At 40.6% G+C, this 21137-nt stretch overlaps 1 protein-coding gene across 1 annotated transcript in view; it reads left to right on the forward strand.

The window, feature by feature from the left end:
* The window catches only part of LOC126473469 (uncharacterized), a 911006-nt gene that overhangs the window by 98952 nt on the left and 790917 nt on the right, over positions 1-21137 (forward strand). The window contains exon 2 of the mRNA XM_050100543.1: positions 9774-9877. The gene's annotated coding sequence lies outside the window, so the exon portion shown is untranslated. The remainder of the gene's footprint in view (positions 1-9773; positions 9878-21137) is intronic.

The following is a 21137-nucleotide window of genomic DNA, read 5'->3' on the forward strand; positions in this document are numbered from 1 at the left end:
AATTTGAACATCGCTTAAAAAATCGACTGCAATTTGAATGCTGCAGCTACCCGGTGCAAATTAACAACTTGTTTTGTACTGCTCTTCGTGAACTGTGTATTTACGATATATTATTCATTATATGTACTTCCGTTTCTGCTTATTATTGTTCTCATTTTCCACATTTATAAGGGTGGTGCAAAAGCTTTCTCTTTATACAAGTTTGCACGACACGCAAATTCATGTCTATTGTCAAAGTTACACTTTGCTTACATTTTCTGAAAGTACTGCTGAAGTCGGTTGGGTGCATACATCAAATATTTTTAATATAAGCTTCTGAATCGCTAAAAACTGAAATTTCTTAGGATGCAGTGTACTGTGCAGCAATGACTTGTAACCAACTATATTGGATATTACAACAATAATACTACATATTTTATGTAAAAGAACTAATATTTTAGATTTTAATCACTGTTAACCAATTTGACATATTTTAATGAATGTATAAAAGCAGAGAGAGGGCGGAGGAGCGGATAGAGGTTCAGGGCACTCTCTTGTCCTACGGGTGGGAAATTGCCCCTAAAGGCGGAAGAATCAGCAATGATCAACGACATGAGGATGCAGAAGGCAATGGAAACCACTGCATTAAAGACACGTAACGTGTATCCACACGACATGTGGCCTGTAATTGAAGAAGTGTCATGATGATCTCTCCATTGGCAAAAGATTCCGGAATAGTCCCCCATTCGGATCTCCAGGAGGGGACTGCCAAGGGGAGGGTTACCATGAGAAAAAGATTGAATAATCAACGAAAGGATAACGTTCTACGAGTCGGGGCGTGGAATGTCAGAAGCTTGAACGTGGTAGGGAAACTAGAAAATCTGAAAAGGGAAATGCAAAGGCTCAATCAAGATATAGTAGGGGTCAGTGAAGTGAAGTGGAAGGAAGACAAGGAGTTCTGGTCAGGTGAGTATCGGGTAATACGAACAGCAGCAGAAAATGGTATAACAGGTGTAGGATTCGTTATGAATAGGAAGGTAGGGCAGAGGGTGTGTTACTGTGAACAGTTCAGTGACCGGGTTGTTCTAATCAGAATCGACAGCAGACCAACACCGACAACGATAGTTCAGGCATACATGCCGACGTCGCAAGCTGAAGATGAACAGACAGAGAAAGTGTATGAGGATATTGAAAGGGTAATGCAGTATGTAAAGGGGGACGAAAATCTAATAGTCATGGGTGACTGGAATGCAGTTGTAGGGGAAGGAGTAGAAGAAGAGGTTACAGGAGAATATGGGCTTGGGACAAGGAATGAAAGACGAGAAAGACTAATTGAGTTCTATAACAAGTTTCAACTAGTAATAGCGAATACCCTGTTCCAGCCTCACAAGAGGAGGAGGTATACTTGGAAAAGTCCGGGAGATACGGGAAGATTTCAATTAGATTACATCATGGTCAGACAGAGATTCCGAAATCAGATACTGGATTGTAACGCGTACCCAGGAGCAGATATAGCCTCAGATCACGATGTAGTAGTGATGAAGAGTAGGCTGAAGTTCAAGACATTAGTCAGGAAGAATCAATACGCAAAGAAGTGGGATACGGAAGTACTAAGGAATGACGAGATACATTTGAAGTTCTCTAACGCTATAGATGCAGCAATAAGGAATAGCGCAGTAGGCAGTACAGTTGCAGAGGAATGGACATCTCTAAAAAGGGCCATCACAGAAATTGGGATGGAAAACATAGGTACAAAGAAGGTAGCTGCGAAGAAACCATGGGTAACAGAAGAAATACTTCAGTTGATTGATGAAAGGAGGAAGTACAAATATGTTCCAGGAAAATCAGGAATACAGAAATACAAGTCGCTGAGGAATGAAATAAATAGGAAGTGTAGGGAGGCCAAGACGAAATTGCTGCAGGAAAAATGTGAAGACATCGAAAAAGATATGATTGCCGGAAGGACAGACTCAGCATACAGGAAAGTCAAAACAACTTTTGGTGACATTAAAAGCAACGGTGGTAACATTAAGAATGCAACGGGAATTCCACTTTTAAATGCAGAGGAGAGAGCAGATAGATGGAAAGAATACATTGAAAGCCTCTATGAGGGTGAAGATTTGTCTGATGTGATAGAAAAAGAAACAGGAGTCGATTTAGAAGAGATAGGGGATCCAGTATTAGAATCGGAATTTAAAAGAGCTTTGGAGGACTTACGGTCAAATAAGGCAGAAGGGATAGATAACATTCCATCAGAATTTCTAAAATCATTGGGGGAAGTGGCAACAAAACGACTATTCACGTTGGTGTGTAGAATATATGAGTCTGGCGACATACCATCTGACTTGCGGAAAAGCATCATCCACACAATTCCGAAGACGGCAAGAGCTGACAAGTGCGAGAATTATCGCACAATCAGCTTAACAGCTCATGCATCGAAGCTGCTTACAAGAATAATATACAGAAGAATGGAAAGGAAAATTGAGAATGCGCTAGGTGACGATCAGTTTGGCTTTAGGAAAAGTAAAGGGATGAGAGAGGCAATTCTGACGTTACGGCGAATAATGGAAGCAAGGCTAAAGAAAAATCAAGACACTTTCATAGGATTTGTCGACCTGGAAAAAGCGTTCGATAGTATAAAATGGTGCAAGCTGTTCGAGATTCTGTAAAAAGTAGGGGTAAGCTATAGGGAGAGACGGGTCATATACAATATGTACAACAACCAAGAGGGAATAATAAGAGTGGACGATCAACAACGAAGTGCTCGTATTAAGAAGGGTGTAAGACAAGGCTGTAGCCTTTCGCCCCTACTCTTCAATCTGTACATCGAGGAAGCAATGATGGAAATAAAAGAAAGGTTCATGAGTGGAATTAAAATACAAGGTGAAAGGATATCAATGATACGATTCGCTGATGACATTGCTATCCTGAGTGAGAGTGAAGTAGAATTAAATGATCTGCTGAACGGAATGAACAGTCTAATGAGTACACAGTATGGTTTGAGAGTAAATCGGAGAAAGACGAAGGTAATGAGAAGTAGTAGAAATGAGAACAGCGAGAAACTTAACATCAGGATTGATGGTCACGAAGTCAATGAAGTTAAGGAATTCTGCTACCTAGGCAGTAAAACAACCAATGACGGACGGAGCAAGGAGGACATCAAAAGCAGACTCGCTATGGCAAAAAGGCATTTCTGGCCAAGAGAAGTCTACTAATACCAAATACCGGCCTTAATTTGAGGAAGAAATTTCTGAGGATGTCCGTCTGGAGTACAGCATTGTATGGTAGTGAAACATGGACTGTGGGAAAACCGGAACAGAAGAGAATTGAAGCATTTGAGATTTGGTGCTATAGACAAATGTTGAAAATTAGGTGGACTGATAAGGTAAGGAATGAGGAGGTTCTACGCAGAATCGGAGAGGAAAGGAATATGTGGGAAACACTGACAAGGAGAAGGGACAGGATGATAGGACATCTGCTAAGACATGAGGGAATGACTTCCATGGTACTAGAGGGAGCTGTAGAGGGCAAGAACTGTAGAGGAAGACAGAGATTGGAATACGTCAAGCAAATAACTGAGGACGTAGGTTGCAAGTGCTACTCTGAGATGAAGAGGTTAGCACTGGAAAGGAATTCGTGGCGGGCCGCATCAAACCAGTCAGTAGACTGATGACCAAAAAAAAAAAAACTGAGGTACATGATGTAGGACTACTATATACTCTGGGTATGCTCACATTATATATGACAACAGAAATATATGGTCGTAATCGAGTTTATATTCTTTTGATAATTTTATTTGATTGGTGAATGTCCTCTGAGCTCTCGCTTGACAGATACGAGAGGTAAAACTTCGATCTCACTGTAGTACGTTCACATTGTTGTCGTCACAATACTCCTCCGCTGTAAACGGGAATTCTAGAGGTCTGATGAAAGAGAGAGAAAATTACAGCAAAAAATTTGCAACCTTTGTAGCTACAATGATATTTTAAATACTTTTCATGCAAATGACCCAGGCGTGCAAGCAAGCGTGCTTTTAGGTGAGTGTGCGGGTATGCAATTGCCTGTATGTGCGTGTGGGTGGAGGGAGTGGGAGCTTTCCTCAACGATTTCTGTATCCAACTGGTACAAGAAACAGACAGAATATCAATACTAAGACTCGCTTTTTTGGGAACAAAACTGAGAAATTGCGCAATTGCTTCCCACTTTCGATAGTGCTCGTCGAATTATTGTTAGTTGCCCCTGTCCGATTATGTCAACATTGCAGTCGAAGATAAGCATAAAGTAAATGTCATCCTTCTTGGGCGATATACATTGTACATACTGCTCCGACAATTTACTCGATAGTTAGTGCAGCAATAAAAGGCAAAAGTATGAAGTGAGGGTCAGAGTGCACTTGAGACGTTCGATACAAACAAAGATTTCAGGCTTCTATTTTCACACATCAACAAATGTTTTGCAACACCCATTTATTTCGAAGTTCACTGCAAAGAAAACAAAATTTGGCTCTGAGGAATGCTTATAGTTTGTAACGACAAAATCAACTGTTTCCCATGAGGGAGTCTTCACAGCATTCCCAAGCAACGTCAGTACGTAGTGGAATGTCCCTTTACTCGGAAGCAGGATTGAATCCACCATGGCCTACCATCAATGAAATCATCAACCCAGCGCTGATCCAAATTGTCACACTCTTCAATGGCGGTTCTGCACAAGTTGTCGACGTCCAAAAAGATATAGTTTCACCTGATACCACAGTTGGATTCACGTACGGAGAGCAGGCACGTCTCTCCATTCTGGTGATCCCAGTGTGCTGAAGGAATGTGTTCACGAGAACAGCACTATCATCCATCGAGTGAAATTGTCGCCAAACGTTCGCGATATAGTCCCACAATTGGTTGAAGAATCTCGTACCTGTACCGTAGAGCAGTGAGGTTACTCTCAATAATCGCTACAGGTTTGCGATGGTCCCATGTAACGCCACACCAGGAATCACTCCACGGGTACCTTATTGCACAAGGGGGCACAGTGTTGGAGGTGTTGAATATTAGCGGATTTTCTCCAAACATGTTGTCTGCAATTATCAGGACACAAACAGTTTCAAGTTTCGTCGGAAACAAAAACCCCACGCAAACCTCGGGGCGCCCATTTTTCATTATTTCTTTGCCCTTCTGTAACTGAATTGATGTACATCGTCGTATTCGCTTTGGCAGCCGGAATGGAGATTCGCATTATACAATCGTCCCCTAACAGTTCGATGCAATACATGACGTCCTGTGACCTCTTTGAACGTCGAATTCAGGTCTCGAGCACTCGGCCCAGGGGGCCTCTCGTACGTGGACAGTCTGTGCGGTGTAAGTCTTCAACACTACCTGTCAACTGGATTCCATGTCCGCACCACGTCCCTTTGACTACGGTGTACATGTCGAGCAACTTCCCTGGTTGCATGACCCCTACCCGCAACATGATGACGTGGACACGTCACTGGTCACAGTTGTTCGTGGCGTGGCGTAGTGGGTGTTCACTCTACTATTCGACAGATACCTCTAATGCGTCTCTACGGGTGCTTTACTTTCAATTGAAATGCTGAAATCCATTCGAACGCGACGTTCAACCCATTGGCAACTATCATGGTAACAAAGTGTAAGTCTGCAAAGAACGTCAGGCCTGACTTCCCGATCGGTACAGCAACACATCTGCACGAGATGCTGGGGTGCTGCAACACGTTTATTGATGTGTGTAGATACGGTCAAGAGCACATCGTATACGGGACAAGGATCAAAAGAAAGCTACATTTTATGAAACCAAATTGGCATTTAATTTTGTTATATGTGGACACAGGCGTCCACAACTGCCTCAAGCACGTCATGTGTGAACTGATCATGGGTGTGGCTACGCTGCGAATGTAACAACTAGCATGAGGCTCCGTTTGCATTTGGTGTTAGTCACAAGAGAACATGAACTGTAGCAATCTCGTGCTAAGGAATCTTATAAGAGGGCAGTTTTATTTGGCGGTGGCCAAGTTTTGTAGCAGTAGCCTCAGAAGAAAAACAAAAAGAGCGAAAAAATTATTTTAGTTACCGGGAATTGACAGAGTATAGACTGCCACTTATTATTTCAATTAATTTTGATCTGTCGTAAAATCCTTATTAGCCGAGATCGCTTATAGGAAATGGGTAACTATCTTCGACCGTTTCCGGTTTATATTCTGATCAGAAGACGACCGGAAACGATCGAAATTAAATGTAATGTGCAGACTTTTCGTGGACTGGCCACAAGGTCTGACATTAGTCTCTACTGCTACAGTGTGAAAGGGTGACAGCAATAAGTAAATTTGGCATCACATTCGGGTTATTCAGAAAATTACCTTTCCTTTGATATGCATCTAGAATTGATCAAACTGTTATTTTAAAATTCTTCGTAATTAATTTTCAGGTATCCTGTGTCGAACTACACTGAAGCGCCAAGGAAACTGGTATAGGCATGCTAATTCAAGTACAGAGATATGTAAGCAGGCAGAATACGACGCTGTGGTCGGTAACGCCTATGTAAAGCAACAAGTGTCTGGTGCATTTGTTAGGTCAGATACTGCTGCTACAATGGCGGGTTATCAAGATTTAAATGAGTTTGAACTTGGTGTTATAATGGGCACAAGAGAGATGGGACACATCATCTCTGAGTTAGCGACGAGTGGAGATTTTCCCGTGCGACCATTTCACGAATGTACCGTGAATGTCAGAATCCGGTAAAACATCGGATCTCCGGCATCGCTGCGGCCGAGAAAAGCTCCTGCAACGACGACTGTAGGGAAGCGTTCAACCTGACAGAAGTGCAACCCTTCCGCAACTTGCTGCAGATTTCAGTGCTGGGACATCAACAAGGGTCAGAGTGCCAACCATTCAACGAAACATCATTGACATGGGCTTTCGGAACCAAAGGCCAATTCGTGTAGCGCTGATGACTGAGATCCTGTACGGTGTTAAGTACGGCACTCCTGAACCCATCGATTCCCTATTCGCTTGACAGTGTAGGGAAAGAGCCTAACACGACCAGACCAGTGATATAGCCACGGTAGGCCACGATCCCGCCACTGGTGAATTTCCGACACGTGCTGGTAAATTATTCTTCTTGCTATATGGCGCATACAGCGACTTCTAAAAAACTGAAACATTCAGTTGCGGTACTGAATAAGAAACCCACTTAGTAATCTTTACTTATATGTAGATGACCTTACTCGTACTAGTTTGTACAGTTGGGGTCATATGCTAATCTGCATCTATGAGTACGTAAATTCTCACGTCACTCTATGGCGCATGGTGAGGGGTACCTTGTACCAGGTAACAGTCATTCTGTTTCCTATTCCTACCTGTAACAAACCTAGCAGCGCGCATCTGAAATGCTTCGATGTCTTCCTTCATCCCAACTTAGTGGGGACCCCAAAAACCCGCACAATAGTCAAAAATGGGTCGCATTAATGTTCTAGTCGTGGTCTCCTTTATAGACGGGGTACATTTCCCAAGAATTCTCCTAATGAACAGAAATCGACCATTCGCACTCCCTGCTACCGACATTACGTGCTCGTTTCATTTCATATCGCTTCGCAGTATGGGCCTACACGTTTAAAAGACTTCACTGTGTCAAGCAGAACAGGACAAAAACTGTATCTGAACGTTACGGGATAGTTTTTCCTATTAGTCAACGTTTAGAGCAAACTTGCATTCATCACACCAAGTAGAAATACTGTCTAACGCAATTCACCTTGTATCCTTTTACACCCATTTCTTGCCCACACTTTCCCGTACAGCACACCGTCATCGTCAAATACCCGCAGATTGTCGCTCTCGCTGTCCGCTGGGAGGATTGTGTATATAGAGAACAAGTGTTAAATCCAGCCTAGCCGTCCAATATGGGGTGTCTAGGAAGCCTGCTTTCTCGGATTGCTAGACAACATTCAAACAAATCGTATTAATGAGTTTTATTACAAAATGAAGACATACAAGCAATTCAAGCAGAGGATGACAGACAAAATGAGTAATCTCTTCAGTATAACAATTTCCAAGTCCGTGTTACATAAACAGCACAAGTAAGTAATTAGAGTTGACGCTTCTATCCAAGTTGCTAGTCTTGAAGCTGCTGTACAAATTTGCCGCGATAAGTCGGGTGCGGAGCTTATGTCTTCTTCACCTAGCTGCCACTGCTGTAGCGTTGTCGTCCTGGAGCAGGGTCGGTCAGGCTATTGGCTGACCTCTTCTCACAGCCATCTCTTCTCTGTCGTTCCCGACTGGCGTGCCGGCGCTTTGACTTTACGCCGTAACAACAAGAACGGTCCTACCATTTCTCCCTAGGGCATTCATGACGATATCCTTGTCTCTGATGCACCTTCATCTTCTAGGAGAACGTTCTGGGTTCTATTATTTAAAAAGCCTCCTGCCACTCACATGCCTCAGACTTTCGATAACATTCAGAGTGTGGCACTATATAAAACGCTTTCTGGAAATCTAGGAATATGAAATCTGCCTGTCGCCCTATCCATGGTTTGCAGGAAGTCATGCGAGAAAACGGCAAGGTAGTTCCACAAGAGCGGTGCCCTCTAAATCTGTGCTGATTAGTGGAAAGAAGTTTTTCTGTCTCGAATAATTTATTGTAATAGATCTTAAAATATTCTCATCTTACGTTAAGGATATTGGTCTGTAATTTTGTCGGTACCTTCTTTTATCCTTCTTGCACGAGAGTCACCTGCTCTCTTTCGCACTCCTATTGAACTCTGCTTAGGACGAGACTGTCGCGACAAATGCAAGGCAAGTAATGGGCCAATGACCAATCGGGATTTCATGAGGGCGGGGTGACGTATTTGTTTTGAACTCTTTCATTTCCTTCTCAAGCCCAAGATACCTTGTATATGTCCTACACACAGGAGTCAGTGCTTGTGTACTATCTTGCTATGTGAATGGTATTTTTTTTTAAGCAAAATTTGAAATTTCAGTTTTCCTATTGCTGTCCTGTGTCGCCACACCAGAATGGTAGACGAGTGAGTGAATAGTAGCTTTCGATAGTCTTTATAATTTTATGTAGTCCCGGAATTTGTTCGGATTCTCGAGAAGATCCTTCGCCGAGATATGACGGTGGGAGTTGTATGCTTCGCGCGTCGATCTTTTTATAGATCAATGAATTTCTACTAACTATTTTATATTCATTCATGTAGTGCACTTCGCGCCATTTTGACTTTTGTTGCATGCCATCTCCAAGCCGTTGCAATTTCCTAAACTATACGGCAATTGCAGAAATACAGCTCACGCTGTCAAAGAGAGAAAAAGGATTTTTTTGATCTGATTTTCTTTCAGTACTGTAAAGTAAAATTAATATAAGCAAATGTTATACAAATAATATTTACCGCTGTAAAATAATAACAATAATAATTATAATAATAATGTGGCGCGAGAAAAAATACCTATAAACAGTTATAATTGGAATATATTTTTTGTAACTTGATTTTGTAGTAAACTGCTTAGTCGATTTATTTCTTCCAGATAAGAAATTAATCGATGTAGAAAGGACACTTTACCGTTTGTACCACTCAGCGTTGATCAGGGTACCAAAGCAAAAATCGGCACGTCCTGCCCGCAAGCTAAACCTTCTGACACTTTTATTTTCACAAGTCCGTCATGATCACACAGAATTCACGGACTTGTGAAAATAAAAGTGCTAAAAATAAAATGATCACGGACTCATAACTCATATACAGACTTTATGTCTTCAATTGTTAAACCTTCTGAGTAATGAGGTGGTATTTGTGTTTCTAGGTTCGGTGTCTGCAGAGAGGATGCCCTGTGTCCACCATTGAGACGAGCGATGACACCCCAACCACCGCTGTATGGTTCTGCCAGTTAGCTGTGCGCATTACAAGGTAGGCAACATCCCTTCTCTCCATAGCAGTAAGTGTCTGAGCTGAAGAGGGTGTGACATTACAGGGGGAGATTTCAGCGTTTATGCGGCTTTTCGTTGAACACTGGGTGTTACCAACATACCTAGTTCAAACGGTTCAAATGGCTCTAAGCAGTGTGGGACTTAACGTCTGAGATCGTCAGTTCCCTAGACTTAGAACTACCTAAACTCTACTAACCTAAGGACATCATACACATCCATGTCCAGGCAGGATTCGAAGCTGCGACCGTAACAGCAGCGCGGTTCCGGACTGAAGCGCCTATAACCGTTCGGCCACAGCGACCAGCCCTACCTATTTATTCTGATTTCACAGAACATATTTATTTATTTATTTTCTGTTTATAGATTCATTTATCCTGGAAAAACTACGACCATCAGGCATTCTTCATGTTTTACATAACATTCATTACGACAGGCATATTAAACGCTGATATAGGATCAAACATTTAGAAATTACTATTTCGTAAATAGCGCAGATAAATCACCGGAACAGGTACTTCTCCTATACTACGAAGGGCAGAAATAAAAAAAAATTGACAGTTTATTTTCATTCATGGAAAACAGAATAGCAGACAAATTATGGGCAAGTGATTTAAAATGTGAGCGCTAGCAGCAATGGACGTGACAGAAGGGATGGATGAGCTAAAGAAAGCTGACAGAAATCGAATAATGGAATCAGGGAGAAAGAATGTGGCTTGACTGAATGAAAAATGAAAAGAGAAAGATGCGTAGCTGGGAAAAGATGGGAGAATTTGCTTTAATATTTTAAAGAGGAAAACTAGGCATATACCTCAATTTATTGGAAAAAAGTTGTGAGATTAACAGAAGGAAGTGCTACACCTTCATCTCAAATGCACGAACGCACAGAACTGTGCGCAGAATGCAGGGTAACTTGTTCCAGAGGGGGACAGCAATGAGAGCGAAGATGTTTGCGAATGTACTCGTATTTAGAAAAAATGGTTCAAATGGCTCTGTGCAGTATGGGACTTAACTTCTGAGGTCATCAGTCCCATAGAACTTAGAACTACTTAAACCTAACAAACCTAAGGACATCACACACATCCAAGCCCGAGGCAGGATTCGAACCTGTGACCGTAGCGGTCACGTGGTTCCAGACTGTAGTGCCTAGAACCTCTCGGCCACTCCGGCCGGCGAATGTATTTGTTTTCTGGATGCGCAAAGCTAGCACTTTAGATAACTGACATCTTGTGCTTCCATTACGATGAAATGACAGTTACTGAGTCTTTGATGCGAGGTAACGAGGTGTATGCGGGCTGAAGAGTCGGTCATGTAACATGTGGTAGACAACCAACCAAAGTGGGCAAATGAAACAGTGACGTGGTCAAATAGGCGGTTGCTGCAAATGTAACGCACTCAAGTGATCACAGTTAGATCAAATCGTATACACTGAGGTGACAAAAGTCATGGGATAGCGGTATGCACATATACAGACGGTGGTAGAATCACATCAACAAGATACAAGGGCCACTGAATTGGCTTGGTTGTCAGCCGGCCGCTGTAGTTGAGTGGTTCTAGGCGCTTCAGTCCGGAATCACGTGGCTGCTACGGTTACAGGTTCGAATCGTCCCTCGGGCATGGATGTGTGTGATGTTCTTAGGTTAGTTAGATTTACGTAGTTCTTAGGAGACTGATGACCTCAGATGTTAAGTCCCATAGTGCTTAGAGCCATTTGAACCATTTGAGCTTAGTTGTAATTATCATGCTCATACATTTCATGTGAAAAAGTTTCTGATGTGATTATAACCGCACGACGGGAAATGGCACTCTTTGAACGCGGAATGCTAGTTGCCCTAGACACATAGAACATTCCATTTCTGAAATTGATAGGGAATTCATTATTCCGAGATGCACAGTGTGCCGAGAATAGCAAATTTCAGGAAATACCTTCCACCGACGGCCTTCACTTAGCGACCGAGAGCAGTGGCGTTTTCATGAAGTCGTCAGTGCTAACAGACAAGCAACACTTCGTGAAATAACCGCAGATATCAACGTAAGACGTACGACGGAAGTTTCCGTTAGGACAGTGCGGCATAATGTGGCGTCACTGGGCTCTGGCAGAAGACGATGACGTGAGGACCTTCGCTAACTACACGACATCGCCTGTAGCGCCTCTCCTGGATTCGTGAACATACCGGTTGGACCAGGGGTCTCCAAACTACGGCACCCGGGCCAAAACCGGCCCGCGAGGGCCAGCAAGCCGGCCCGTGTTAGCTGGCCGGACACCCCCGGTATCCGGCCCGCCAAATATTTGAGGTGGCACCTACACTGCCAACAATTCAGTTTCGAGGCCTATCGCGACCAATACGCCGCGACATTGTCGGAGCTCTATCTTCACATAGCGGAAGGTCATGGTTAAACTTGTGGCTATCCACAATAAACAGACAGATCACTCTCCGTGCAATAGTGAAAAAAAAGAACGGTTAACAGACTAGTTTGGCGGAAACATTTTAAGTAAAAAAATTCTTTGCATTTTATTCTACTCACGAGTCTGGTGCAAGTCTTTCAAATGGACGCCACTGCGGCGACTAGCCTTAGTAATCAATCATTATGGAAGATGCTTCTTAAGCGAGGTTTCACTTTCTTTTGATTACGTTGTAAAATACACATAGCAAGTAAATCGTATAAAATATTTTTATTTAAAGGCAGTTTAAAGAAAATACAATACCTGGTGTACATAATTATATTGGATATTTTAGTTGTAACTGATGTATAAAAATAACTGTAATTAATTTACATCTTGAAAACTCACAGTGTTAGAGTATTCACGTAAAGAAATTTAACATCTTAGTGATAATTATGGACTTTTATGTAGCTGTAACTTTCCTTTCATAATTACCTCCAGTTGTGGATCAAGTTTACTGGTAGAGATAATCATCAGCGACTTCAAATGTTCATCACTTAATTTTGATCTGTAAATACTTTTTGCATGTTTCCTTTTGGAGGTAGTTTTTTCATACAAATAAATTGTGCCAAAAGCGGAAGAAAAGCCACGGGCAAATTTATGTAAATTTGAAAACTGTGTGGATGGAAGACAATAATAAAATTCCAGTGATGTTGACTTTGAATGTTTTTCTTTGAAAAAGTCGCTAAATTGCAAATCAATTATTTCAAACTGAAGTTCTGCGGGTGACGCTTCTATATCGACGTCAAAGGGATTGTGAAATATCTTGATATCGTTTGAATTTGCATCGATACCTGAAAAACGTGATTCAAAATTAATTTTTAAAGCGTTCAAAGCTTTAATTGCGAAAGTTACGGGAAACGGAATCTCAGTTTGCTGACTGAATGTTTGGCATGCATTAAAATGTGTGAAGCATACTTTGTTCAACTGAGATTGAAACAAAGCAATCTTTTGTCGAAAGGACTTAACATGCGTGTATAAATCAGGCAGAAGCTGGTTTTCACCTTGCAATTTTAAATTAAGGTCATTCATATGTTTAGTTAAGTCTGTATAAAATGCTAGCTTCCATATCCACTCACCGTTCCGTAACTCAGCCAGAAGGCGATTCCTTTAGTTCAAAAAGATTTCAATTACTGTTCGTAGTTAAAAATAAAACGGGTCAGAACTTTACCGCAGCTAAGCCAGCGCACTGCAGTATAATATGACAAGTCGCTTTCCTCAATACCTTCAACAAACTCGCGGAACTGTCGATGACTGAGTGCATCGGATCAGATATAATTAACAACTGAAATAACTGGTTTTAAAACTTCTGACATCTAAATGTTTTCCACACAAAGACTGTTGGTGAATAATACAATGCACTACTAATGGTTTTAAGCCACTGTCATTTTCTACGACCTTAGAAAGGAGAGCAGCAACATCTTTATTTTTCCCACATATGTTTTTTCCACCATGAGTTGTAATACATATTAATTTCTTCCACTGAGGATTGTTTTTCTGAACTGCCCTTTCAACTCCTTTAAAAATATCTTCGCCAGTGGTCGTCCCGTGAATATTGTGAACATCAAGGAGCTCCATACACTTCATAATTTTTGTCAATCCCTCGAATAGAAAGTAGTAGTTGAGCAGTATCTGCTACATCTGTTGACTCATCCACGGCACGCAGTTGTGCAGATATATTTTGTGCAATGCCATCTATTCTTCGAGCCACAGTGTTTGCCGAGAAACTTATGTTTTTAAATAAATTAACTTTTTTTGAACACGTTTCTTCCGCTGTTGCAATAATGCAGTTTTTAATTAATTCACCGTCAGTAAACGGCTTACACCGTTTCGCTACTAAATGAGCCACACGAAAACTAGCACGAGTTGCTGCATGTTGTTCAGCATTTACTTTCTTAAACAGCGACAGCTGGGTTTTTAGCTGGCGTTTCAGAGACCCATACATTTCTAACCGTTCGCATTCTGTAAACTTGGAGTAATTCTGAGAGTGCTCAGTCTCATAATGACGTTTTATGTTGTATTCTTTGAAGACTGATTTGCTTCATTGCAAATAATACACACTGGTTTGTTACTTGACTCCACCACGAAATATTGACATCCCCCCTACTCTTTAAAAATTCTTCATTCACTGTCAACCTTTCGTTTCTTTTCCATATTTGTACAGAACTTCACAGAAGATTGTAACCTGAAAATAAAATCGTGCTATTTAATACTAATAAAACTAGGGAGTAGTCTGCCTAAACAAAATGCAATGAATTTATTTTTAAGGTACTTTAATTACTAAATTAAATACAATTACACTGTAGTTCCACTAAAAAATACAGTGAAAAAATACTCAAGTCGTGCTATACGTATTTCGATTTTCAGATTTCCTTGTCTCTTCGAATTCAAACATTGAATTCTCCCACACTTTGTCGTCTCACCTACTAGTATAGTGCATAAAACACTAAAAAACTCGTGAGACACTCGCAACATAGACACAATTACGCAACAGAACTATCAAATATATGCTCTGGCTCTGCTACTCTCTACAAGACTACATAACTAAACATATTGTTGCGCCGCTTGAAATAACAATGCGTTGACATACTCTACCTCTGTTACGTCTTGCAGTAATAGTGTTGCTAACAATGATTTTGAGATTTCGTTAACTTTGCAGCACGATTTCGTGAATAATGTGCAGTGACATACTTTTTTGTCCGTGAAATTCGCCAAAATAAAATACGCCAGAATTTCGGTCAGGAACGTCCACCAATCAAAATTATAATTAAATAAAAATCTTAGTTCGTTTCAGTGCTAGCTATTCCCACAACCTTAGATCTTTGCGATTTCATCTTTCCTTTACCCTTACATTACGATGATCATGCAGTGCTAGGGTGCTTTAGTCCCACTAGGTAGATCTTGGCCCTTCTGACTTCGTGGAGGAGTCAATATGGCCCGCGGACTAAAAGGTTTGGAGACCCCTGCCCAAGACGACTGTAAAACCGTGGCCTGTTCAGATGAGCCTCGATTTCAGTTGGTAAGAGCTGATGGCAGGGTTCGAGTCTGGCCAATGAAGCCATGGACCCACGTTGTCAACAAGACATTGCGCAAGTTAATAGTGGCTCCATAATAGTGTGAGCTGTGTTAACATGGAATGGACTGGGTCTTCTGATATCGCTGAACCGATGATTGACTGAAAATGATAATGTTCGGCTATTGAAGACCATTTTCATTCATTCATCGACTTCATGTTCCCATGACAATGTGTCATGTCACCGGGACACAACTGTTCGCAATTGGTTTGAAACACATTCTGGACAATTCGAGCCAATGATTAGGCCACGCGGATGGCTCAACACGAATCCCTATCGAACATTTAGGAGACGTAATCGAGAAGTCAATTCCGGCACAAAATCCTGCACCGACAACACTTTCGCAATTATGGACGGCTATAGAGGCAGCATGGCTCAATACTTCTGCAGGGGACCTCCAACGACTTGTTGAGTTAATGCCACGTCAGGGTGCTGCTGCATTAGGCAGGGCTAAAGGAGGCTCGACAGTATATTAGGAGGCATCCGACAACTTATCGCCTCCGTTTGGAGCTTTCACTACTCACACCGTGCTGGAGTACACGGCAATAGTGAAGATTCCGTAGAACGAGTGATTCCTCATGTTTACACTTCACATCCTGTGGAAATGGGTTCCGAAGCTTCTGGAGGTCATAGAGAAAACTGGAAGTTTTTCTGCATATGGAGATCGTATTTTCTGTCCAGGTGAGTGCTCGTCCAAAACGTACACCCAAGTTTTTCACTGTTTCCGGTATACCATCGAGAAGAACAAGAGACAGCCTTTTGTAGAAGTCAGAAGTAATTAATTTCTGATAGAATCATTTCTTGGCTGTTTACTTGTTCTCGAATGATCTGCAGAGGTATATTCATTTCTAACAACTACTTAACCTAAATTATCCTAAGGACAAACACACACACTCTTGCCCGAGGAAGGACTCGAACCTCCGCCGGGACCAACCGCAGTGTTATTTATTATCGTTTTTATAGAAAACGTGTATTGAAAAAGTGCAAAATAGTGTTTCGTCTCTTTTACTTTCACACAGCTAACGAGTAAATGTAAACGATTCTTTTAACACTGCAAATGGTGTTTTGTATTAAAGCAGGTATATACAAGCATCAAAATGGCTGGCACAGTCTTTACTCATAATGTTTACAGGACATGTACCTTAGTTTGACATGTGATTGAATATATGGCTATGTTTCTTACCGGACCACGTGTTCATTTTTCCTACTACCAAGACTGCTTTCTGTGGGTCGTCCTTATGAGTAGGTGTGGCCGAGCGGTTCTAGGCGCTTTAGTCTGGAACCGCGCGAAGATACGGTCGCAGGTATGAATCCTGTCTCGGGCATGGATGTGTGTGACGTCCTTATGCTATTTTGGATTAAATAGTTCTAAATTCTAGAGGAATGATGACCTCAGATCTTAAGTCTGATAGTGCTCAGAGGCATTTGAACCTTATACGTAACATTTGTGAGTTCTAAATAATGCGCTTGTTGAGTTACTTCCCGCTGTGTGGATAACGCTTTGTGAACTACTGCCTGTTCAGCAGAAATTGGTTCGTTTTGCGACGTGAGATTGAACATTTGGGATTATGTGAGTATGCGTTGCGTTGTGTCCCCACGTATAGGTAAAGTTAAAAGCAGCGCGTTTAACGTCAAACCGCATTTAAATTTCGGAAGCAATAAAGCATTCGTAGTTTTTGTTACAAAACACTTTTTCGATCGTTGCGGTAGTTGTGGCAAAAACTCATAACATTATATTCATATGCCTTACGCGGCTTCTATGTTGTTTGTCAGCTGATTAGCTGTTCGTTTACTTTTATTACAGCGTATGATATGGGTATCTCAGAAAGCATTATAAAAGGGTTGACATGTGTGTGTGTGTGTGTGTGTGTGTGTGTGCGTGCGTGTGTGTTTGTGTGTGTGTGTGTGTGTGTGTGTGTGTGTGTGTGTGTGAGTGAGTATGTATGTATGTGTGTGTGTATCAGTTCTCCATATAGAGAAGTGTTCTGTCTGTTGTGTTATTTCATTAAAAATAGAGAACTTTTCGATTTTGATCTTCCTTCAACTATCCAGGATTAATATTCTAACTAAAAATATCATATAATTAGATAATTAGATGACTGTTATTGACTAACGTCTTTGTTTTGTGCTAAGAAATGAGTAATATAAAAGGCTAGTTAAATTATATGAAAAATAACTGTCACGTGAAGTAATACGAAACAATATACTCTAAAGATAAATGTATTTTGAAATATGTCTTACGTGATGCAGATGTTGCTGATGACGGGAATACGCCCGATAATTTTCCACCAATAAATAAACAAATAAATAAAAGTAATCTCTATTGGGAAGCTTACGTCAATGTATTTATACGCGTGAAACCGACATATTTCCAATATTTGTAAGCCACAGAATATCACTTGTTCACGAAACCATTGTTTTCATTTTGTTATCACGTTCGTGTACAGTGTTTGTTCCGTATCCATTTTCAGTAGATATTGTTTTCTTTATATATGAGTCTCTCTTGTAATTGTTTTTATTCACTGGTGCTATTTACGTACTGTAATGGTGAAAGCAAATTTGCGTGCGTGCTTATTACTATACCAGTGAACTAGTTGTGAAATGGCATATTGGTAGTGAGGGTATTTATGAACACAGAAAACTCATGCTACTACTCGTAGTTTTCCAGCCCTCCGCGAGTTCAAGAATATTTCAGTCATGGACCATGAAATGTCTGCCAACAGATACCTTTTACTCGAATAGTACCATCAGTTAATACTTAATCCATGTCCAAACGTAACTGTTCAAGTTGTAATTACCTTTGTGTTTCTCAAGTGTTGCAGTCATCCACGATACAGAAACGTACATCGTTCTCCCATACAGAGTCCTCGCTCCCCGCCCCCCCCCCCCACCTCCCTTACTCATCTCCTCTGGTTCCAAACACTATGTTCATTGTAACGAACTGGTACGACAACAAGAGGTAATTAAAAAAGTTACTCACCTATCTCTGCTCCAAGTCTTACTCAGTGAAGGTTTACGTGAAATATACAGAGTCTCCAGTCTATCCGCTTACAATATCAATCTGGTGTCCAGTGATGCCCATTGGCTAAACAGGTAAATTGCTGGTTCCACACAATCAATAGTCGTTTGCTACAAACGATACGATTTTCCTGGACACAATAGGAGGACATTTCCGCACAAGTGACGACAAAGATCTCGCTTCCGAGAAACACGTGAAAAAAATTTTCTTCAGTTATACATCGAAAACCAAACAATGTAGGCTACACGTAGTCTTTTCTGTTTTTAGGGCTCCTTCTTCCGCAGTCGCAGCTATGCACGTAGTATAAGTCATATGTCGTCATTTGCGGATGAAATAAATGTCTTATTTACACCATATGCATTTCGCTTTATTTTATACCATTATTATTCATTATGTTTTGCTGCCTACTTCAGTCCTAATGTTCTTCCACACATAGGTGGTCGATTTTTAGGACTCTGCCCTTCACTGGATATAAATTTCCTTTCATTTTGTATACGTGCACTTACACCTCCTGTACTAGATGCAAACGTCTTTTGTTTGTTTTCTGTGGTTGTGGAAGTTGCTGTTGTTCGTTGCTGTTGTTCTGTGTGTGTGTGTGTGTGTGTGTGTGTGTGTGTGTGTGTGTGTGTGTGTAGGGGAGATATATGCTAGCTTCTGTGCGCACAAATTACTTCTTTGTTAAAGCTACTTAACTATTGTACTGTGGTGAGTGGTCATGAGTGGGTGTTGGCTGTTTTATGTAATACTGTTTTTTGGGTGGGACTAGAGGAATGTTATTTAACTATTACGTGTTTCATTAGTTTAAATAAAGTTGGTTGCTGATATTTGATTTGTCGTTTATTATGTGTTGCTCTTCTGTGAATGCCTTTTGAATTTGGAAATTTTCTTTTAGTGTTAAGAGACTTTTTTACTCAATCTGATTATTTTCATACCCGTTTTTATTGTGGTTGGGTAGTGGTTTTCTTATCGTTGGTTTCCTGCAAATGTTATATGGCTGGTGGCATATTTCATAATTTCTTCTTGTCTTTGGTGAATAATCAAATGTTATTTATCTTATGTGATTAGCAAGAAGAGAAAGCGGAATTATTGTGATGAGGGGAGTGACGATAAAATCGGCACAATCATTGATTTTTGGTCCACTTGTAACAGAGAGATGCATGACTGTGGAAAGAAATATAAGTACTGCAACGCCAGTATTTGCGTTGCATCTCAGTACTCCTTTCAAAAGGATCGAACTTCTAGAAAAGAACTTTGCATAAACCCAGGTCCTTTTATTGGGCATGCAATTCGCAATTAAGTCAGCAGCTGTTGCGGCCGATCAGTAGTATCACCGTATTAGCACACGTAACACACAACTCCATTAGGCATTGACTATTATAAGGCTGTAAAAATATTTAAAACAATGTTAGGATAAGAAATATTACTGATAGTGAACACTCGTAATACAGATCTGAATCGTTTTTAGTTAGTCTAAGTTGTACAGCATCACTTTTGCTTTCCGTGCAGACACAAAAAGCGCCAACAAGAAAATGGTAAAAAAGGAATCTAGCTAAACCTATTAATTGTTTTTCATATCAAAAACATAAAGAAAACATACTACACAGACGTTATATTTTCTACATGATTTCAGATCTTCAGAGACCGTGAATTGTTTTTTGTAATGTTCTGTTACAACTTTCATATTCTTTCATGTTCTTTATATTTTATTTCAATAGTTCAGCTCGTCTGCCCTAAGTATAGAGATTCACAGCTTTTACACTGAAGTTGACAAATGCCAGGTTTTTTATATGTTTCAATGTCCTTCGCCTTCTCTTTTCCTTCACGCATTAAACTATTACTTTGATATGGTATTTTTAATTCCTTGTTTTATAAACATATTACCAATTCCATGTGTCAGCTTGTTTCCACATGTGACACAGCACCAGCTTTTCTGTTGAGTTTTTAGTGCTGTTTCCATATTGTGTATTGATGGTGTTGTTAGCGCATATGTGTCTATTTGTGTGTGTGTGTGTGATGAGTGCTGTGGGTCACTAGATTTGTGTGGTTTCTTCTCCTTGTTTAGCTTCTTCAATTTTTATGTCTTTGTGGGTATATTTATTTGAGTTTGTAACTAGAGACCCTTTGTATCAATTATTTTTTGCTATATAATTTATTTTGTCTAGGTCTTTATTGTAGGTTTGTTTACTGGCACTGTGTTTAATCTGTAGAGCATGGTTTGTTTTTAGGACTGTGGGTGGTTTGATGATTGGTCTAGTATTGTGTCAGTTGTAGTGTCCTTTTGTAAATACTGAATGAATGTTCACAATTTCTTTTTGTAGCAGATATACTCAGGAGGCTTATTTGCCCTGCTTCTTCTTTGTCTAAAATTCATGTTTTTGTTTAGTCTGTTTATCTCTTTGTGTAGTTGTTCTATCTCTTTTCTGCTTCATGTGCCAAGAATAGGATGTTATGTATTTCCACCAGTGTAGTACTTAATATTTTCCTGGTACTATTTTCTGAAATATTCTTTCTGCTATTTTTGGTCATGAAGTTATTTGTTAACTTTCCTGAAGCGGGGTATTCAATTAGCAATCTTTCTTCGTGCAAATAGAATTCTGTAGTAAATTAAAAGTAGTTGTAGTCAGCAATCATGTGTATAGCATTACTTACCTATGGCTTGTATTCCTGTGTTAACTGACTGTAAGTATCTAGGTCTTGCTGTCTTTGT

The sequence above is a fragment of the Schistocerca serialis genome, chromosome 4 (genome assembly GCF_023864345.2).
Source record: "Schistocerca serialis cubense isolate TAMUIC-IGC-003099 chromosome 4, iqSchSeri2.2, whole genome shotgun sequence".
In the NCBI taxonomy this organism is placed as follows: Eukaryota; Metazoa; Arthropoda; class Insecta; order Orthoptera; family Acrididae; genus Schistocerca; species Schistocerca serialis.